This window comes from Bubalus bubalis, chromosome 22 (genome assembly GCF_019923935.1).
Source record: "Bubalus bubalis isolate 160015118507 breed Murrah chromosome 22, NDDB_SH_1, whole genome shotgun sequence".
Taxonomy (NCBI): Eukaryota; Metazoa; Chordata; class Mammalia; order Artiodactyla; family Bovidae; genus Bubalus; species Bubalus bubalis.
The window spans coordinates 61049654-61056557 of NC_059178.1; positions in this window are offsets into that span (position 1 = coordinate 61049654).

Genomic DNA, 6904 nt, shown 5'->3' on the forward strand with positions numbered 1-6904 from the left:
ACCTCGCCTCACAACAGACCCTGTGTACCGCAGCAATTAGCAGGCAGCAAACGAGCAGGACACGGCCAACTGCAAGGCCTGCGTAATGTTTTCATTACAGGAGTCGCTAATAATCTATTAATCTCCCTCTAAACACCCAGCAACATGCACACATTCCTCACCTCCAAGTCAGTTCCGTGAAATGGCTTTAGGTAAACAAAACGGGATGCAGGAGGTGGCATGTCAGTGGATGATTTATGGTGTGAATTGAACACCTTTGTGAGAATAAAGCCATAACTAACCCCCAGGAGCAAATTGTCATATCATCAAACAGCTTCCCTCAAAGCGGGCCCTGCAGCACCTGTCCATGGCCAACGCTGCCTGCCCAGATCCGTCCCTGTGTCAGGAAGGTCCACGCTTCCAGGACGTCCACCCATCCAGGCCTGTCTTTCTTGAGAAGCCGTAGTCCTGAGTCCCAGCGGACAGGAGCTTGTCTCCTCAGCGCCTAGATGACCCCCAACTACAAGTGAATCCCCAGCTGGATGCCCACAGAGCTCAGGAAGACACACACGAGGGGTTCATTGTCCAACATCCTTGAGGGTGGGAAGTCCTATGGTCAAACCTGTCAACATCTCTGCAATGAAGCAGTTTTGTTACAAGCAGGACATGAATAAAGACTCAACAGGCCACACTCATCTCTGGACGCTTGTCCCACCTGGACCAGTCACAGCCGCTGACTTCTAGGCAAGCTCCCTGGGCCTCTGTGGCAGGTGGGCTTTTGGGCCAGGAGCTGCCCTATCGGATGACAGCAAATTAAATCTCATCTGTGGGACGGCCCTCTTCCTCTGTGAGGTCTGAGGCCTTCTGGTCCCTGGTATGCAACAGCCTGTACTGTCCACATCCCAACCTGGCGCTGGGTCTGTACAGAAACCAGGACCCCAAGAACATGGGCAGCCTAGCCCTAAAAGGTCCTGGCCACTCCAGGTGCTTCAGAGACGCCAAGGTGGCCCATGAACAGTGAGAACCCCCCGCCCCTTCCCCTATGACCCCTCATGTCCTCGCTCAGTCCCAGGGTCCTGACCAGCTCACTGCAGGACGCTAAGCCCTCACATGTTCTCGGCTCATCTGGGCCAAGATGATTTCTGAGACGTCCCGTTTTCGATGACCCATTGGCTTCAGGGAGAGTCGGCCAGCTGTCTGGTACGATGTCCCTCTCTTTGGACCTCGCTGTTGTTTTCCTTGCAATGACGCTGGGCTGTTGGGTTTGGGGACAAGTTCTGGTCAGACTGTATCAAAGGTGAGGCTCCCTGGGTCACCTGACTGCGGCGTTTGTCAGGCATCTCCGGGAGCAGTGACCAGGTGGGAATAACACTTTCCCTCCTGAGAGGGGGTGGGGAGAATCCACAGAAATTCTTTGGAATTCTTCTGCACAGGAGATGTGTCTGTTCTCTCCCTAAATTTACTTTTTGGCTTAATAATAAATTTTTAAGAAAGTCATTGTGTAGTCTTCATTAGAAACATAAAGGTAATTTATTCTTTTCTACCAGAAAATGCAGAAAAACGAGTTCTCCTTAGGTGTCCTGCTCGCTGAAGTGGGGTCACCGGTCACCGCACGCTCCACCCCAGGCACCCTCGCCAGGACCCCCAGGACTCAGAGCCTCGGAGTGAGGAGCCTGTCCTACAAGGGACGTGGGTGACCGCGGGGAGACATGCCTTCACTCCCCACAGGGACAGGAGCTACAACCTGTGATGGGGCCACCCGCTGAGCACACCCTGAGGGAAGGGGGCCCCACCAGGACCCAGATGTCGGAGAGCGGGGCCTCCCCGGGCTCTGCCCGCTCTCTCGGGGCCTCTCCCCAGAAGCCCTGATGGGAGAACTGCTCGAGGCCCTAGTAGGGTCCAGAGTGGAGGGTGGGGGCCTGCTCACCCCAGGGCTTCAGCCCAGGGACACCCCTCATGCCCGCCTACAAGGGAGTTCCTGCTCAGATAAGCAGGACCCAGGGCTGACCCAGGGAAGGCAAGCAAGCCTCCCCCATCCCCGCCTAGACTCCGGCTTCCCAGCCGGGAGGCCCAGCTCCCTGCGACCCTCCAAGAGTCACCAGTGAGGTGGGCTCAGGCAGAGGGAGGGAGCCTACCCAGTGGTGCTTGGTGGACACTGACCTCGGGACCTCTGGCGCACAGAGCCCAGAGAGGGGTCACTTGGGGTCAATGCTCGGCCTCACGGGGTCCAGGAGCAGCTGTGGGCGGGAGCGAGCGGACACCGTAATCTAATATTTCCCTTCTGGCTGCAACCATCGCACGCTAAGAGCTGCTCTCTCTTAATTAAGCTCAGCTCCCAAATCCTTTTAACCACGCAACTTTAAAAGAAGAATGCATCTTTCCAAATTAGCCTTGTATCTACGAATAATAAGACAGCAAGAGTGTGTTAATGAACTTAGACGAGCTCCAAGGGCCCATCTGCAGGGGGTTTATTTGCTTCAAAGGAAACCAGCATCCATTACACAGAGAGGAGCTCCAGGGCCGCTGGCCACGCCTCCCACATCCTCACCAACTCTGCAGCTCAGACAGAGGTTCGGAAAGCTGGCCGCAGGCTATGGCGGCCTGGGATCTAGGATGCCTGTCGGTGTTCAGTTGCTCAGTCACATCCAACTCTTTGTAAGCCCATGGACTGCAGCACACCAGGCTTCCCTGTCCTTCACTATCTTTCAGAGCTGGCTCAAACTCATGTCTATCGAGTCGGTGATATCATCCAACCATCTCACCCTCTGTCGTCCCCTTCTCTTCCTGTCTTTAGTCTTTCCCAGCATCAGGGTCTTTTCCAAAGAGTTGGCTTTTCACATCAGGTGGCCTGAGTCTGCCCTAAATAGCCTCCAGTATATTCCAAATGACATGAAGGTTTTTCTCCCAACGTGTGCTAAAGTCACACGCAGACTCTGTCTAAAATAAGTGCCTTTAATTGAAAAAGTCAGGAGAGAATCTTGTTCAGAGAGTGGGATTTTCAAGGTACAGGAACTGGACTCTGGGCCTTTCAAGGGCCACTCCTGGCTCCCACCTTGGACCTGAGACCCAAAGCCTGTGTCTTGCCTGTGCCAGGGGCAGGCCTGGGGCCAGCAGGTTTCCTGAAACAGGTGGCAGGTTGTGTCCCAGACCACCGGGCGCAGGGAGCACCCGCTCCCCACCCCGCCCCCGCAGTGAGCACCACCACCCAGCTCCTCCTCTTTCTGTCCATAGAGCTGAGCAGGTCAGCCACCTCATTCTGAGAATCTGAGCACCATGAACAGACTAGAATCAAAGTGGGAAACTTGGAAGAGGAAGAGGCTGTGAGCCGAGCACAGTCAGAAGTCACTTCCCATCTCCCCAGCGACACCAAGTAACCATGACACTGGTCTCAGTCTTGAGAGAAAACTCTAGATTCTTCTTACAATCCACCAGTGGAGGAAACACACAGACACCCCCTCCCCCCACCTCCTGGAGGCCAGGGCTGTCTTAGGTCCTCAGTCGTGCCCAGGTCGGGGGGAGCCAGATAGCCCTCTGGAGGAGCACCAGGCCGCCAGGCGGGCACACGAAGGACCAAGCTTGCAGGCCGCTGGTGCCGACCACCAGGGCGACCTGACAGACGGATCGAGAAAGTGAGAAGAGCAGCCTCAACCCTGCGTCTGGACACCGCGGGCTCTGGGTGTTTGCACCCTGGGCTGCAGGTTCCACCGCTCAGCTCCTGAGCGGGCAGTGCCCCCAGGAAGGGCTGTGTGTCCTGCGGCCTCCAGGCCCAGCAGACGGGCCCCTCCTCAGGCACAGGAGATGGATGTGGCTGCAGGAATGAAAGGAACAAGAGGATGCTGCAGGGAGGAAGATGCAAGATCAGCCAGGAGATGGGCTGGCCGGGGTGGGGGAGTGCGGGGGGCACAGCTGGGCCAGGAGGAGCAGGCAGACAGTGAGCTGACTGGAGCCGGGAGGCAGATGACGGGAGAACAGCCCCCGAGCAGGGAGCAGCCCTGGACTGATGTGGATAAACACAGCAGCCTGGGGAGCAGACGGGACCCTCTCCTGAAAATCTCAACCTCTTGAGAGAAAGGGCGTTTGCAGTGCTTCACACCCAGCTCTGACAATGCCCCTGGTTCTCAGTGCCTCGTGGCCCAGAAAGGTGGGGGCGCGGGGCCTGGGCCAGCGACAGAAAGGGGGTCAACCCTGAGAGAGCCCAGAGTTTCTATGCATCATGGGGTTTGGGGGCTCCACCCTCACTGACCTGGGGTGTCGTGTTTCATGAACAAGGAACGAGGGTCCAGGGACGCTAAGCCACTTGCCCAAACGGCCATAGGGGTCGCTACCAGGCCCAGGCCCTGTGACCCCTGACCGCAGGGCCCTGGCCTGTCCTCCGTTCTGCTCTGATTTTGTAGACCACCGACAGCAGAGCAGCAGGGGCCGGCTCGGTCAGGGGCCTGAGGGCAGGGCCGCCTGCACAGACAGCAGTGCTGGCCCAGCCCCAGGGGTCGCCGTCCTTCCTGAGAGGGCGAGGGAGCCACACCCGCAAAGCGGCGGGGCCAGGGTCCCAGCCAGGGCCTCAGATGCCAGGGCGAGGGAGCCACACCCGCAAAGCGGCGGGGCCAGGGTCCCAACCGGGCCTCAGATGCCAGGGGAAAGGCCGGCCGGGGCGTTTGCACTTGGCTTTGATGGAGGAGACGCTGTGGGGTGTGGCTGGTCTTCCTGAGAGCGGAGTTATTCATATTTCCCAAATGGGTCAAAGTAAATAATCTATTGTTGCTCCCTCTGTGAACAAAGGCGAGTCTGCTCACCACCCAGGCCTTCCCTTTGGGGCCAACTGTCAGCGGGGACGTTACGTGCCGGCACCTTGGGGACCAGGGTGCGAGGATCAGGGCTCGAGGCCATGGAGCAGGCCCATCTGGGGGACCCAGAGCCCTTGCGGCCCAGCATCCAGCCTCCAGCCGCACTGTCACTGCATGGGGTCAAGCGTGCCCTTTAGAAGGGGGCCTGCAGTCAGCGAGGGGGGCACAGGGGGCAAGCGGTGAGAGCCTCGTCCCCCATTACCTCCACGACGGGACTTGGCTGTGGCGTCACCGGCGTTGGAGGAGGACCCGCGTAATGTGGAAAATCTTACGTGTATCGGTGCGAGTGCGGCCCTCTCCACTCCGGCTGCCAGCGACTTTCTGATGACACCGCAGCTGACGGGACTCGTCTGGAACATGAATCCTCTGGCTGTACGGCACAGTGCTTTCCATAACCTGGAAAAAAATTTTAAGTTGACAAGTAGATGGGACCCCATCTTGCAGCGGAATGCAATGCCAACGAGAATCCGAAACCTGCACCGTTATCAGAACTTCCGCAGGATGGATGCCGACAGGAGCCCCACTGCTGGTCTTAAACACTCTCGTAACTGGAAGGGCTGCTTTCATAACCAGAAGACAGACTCCCACCTGGTGACACCAGTTAAATTTAACATCAGTTGAATTTGGCTTTCGTTGCCTGATGAGACTTCATTTTAAGGAAATCTCATATTCAAAAATCTCGGTGAACAGAACATTGAAATTAGAGAATTTCATTGTTTTCCTAACACGTCCATCCTTCCTCCCAGAGTCTCTGGTGTAGTTAGACTGTAGCTAAACGAGACAATCTAGCAACCTTCTACTTTTAAAAGACACTGCTACAGTGTAAATTAAGGAACATTTTTATTTATTTTAAGCAAAGGTTGATAACCACAATTGTCATTGCAACGACAGATATGCTTGATTTCATGATTTTTTGGCAGCGGGCGGGGAGGGGAGGCAGGGCTGACGGGGGTGCTGGTCCAGGAGCCCCGTCTCTCCTCGTGGGGGCTTCTCAGTGACCTTCAGGCAGCACCAAGTGCCCCCAACACGTCCACGTGCAGATGAACCTAGCCCTGGGGGTGGGCAGACGCTGGCTTCTGGAATTTTCCAGAATCACCTGTGTGCAGAGGAGAAAGGTGTCCTGTTCCCGGCCTGGGTCCCTGCCAGCCTATTGGCTCTGAGGGCAGACCCCTGCCTGGGGCTGAGAATGAGAACTGGGTGTGAAGGACCCCGAGGGAGCAGTGAGTCCAGCAGCATCACCTTCCACAGTAGGAGATGAGGGGGAATCGGTCCAGACTCTGTGCCCACGGGATAGGTTGGCCTGGCCTGGCCCAGCCCCTGGGCAGGGAGGCAGCCTGGTGCACAAGCTCCCCTTCCATCAGCGAGGCTGCACATGGAACCTCTTCCAGGAGAGCGCCTACTAGATCCCTGCACTACCGGGAGACCCGCACTCTCAAGGCCAGGTGCTGTCAGAAGCCCCCTCATGATGCAAGTGGAGCCAGCCTCAGAATGAGGTAGAATCCAGAGGCTTGAGAAAAGCAAAAGTTTGCTGTCATCATTGAGCTGCTGGATCAAGCCATCCCTGAAGCCTGATCCCCTGGACCTGTCAGCTGTAGGGGCTGATCAAACTCCTTAACGATATCATTATAAAAATGAGCTTGAATTGACAGCAACCTAACTGACGCAGTGGGTATACATTGGAAGGTAGAGCTCAGTTTCACAGAGCGTCGAAGAGCCTGTCCAGCCAAGTGACGCCTAGGTGGAGTCGAGTCAGGGAAGCCCTCCCCCAGAGCCCTGCAAAGACGTGCAGCTCCACAGCCATGGGAGGACGGCTTTAACGGGGCGGCCGCGGCAGCACCACCTTCCTTCTCCACCGTAGAGATTACGGACTTCAGGACAACAAATCCACCATGGGAAACCCCGTTTTTATGAGATTCCTATCCACAGCCTCAGTCTTAGTATTACAGAGAATATTTAGGATATTAAAAGCAACAACATCATGCTTTGGGGAGCAAATAGCTGCAGAGGCCAACAGCGTGTTTGGTAAATGTTGAATCTGCACACTTGTGAAGGAGCTTTTAATTAAAATGTGGAACTCCAGGAGG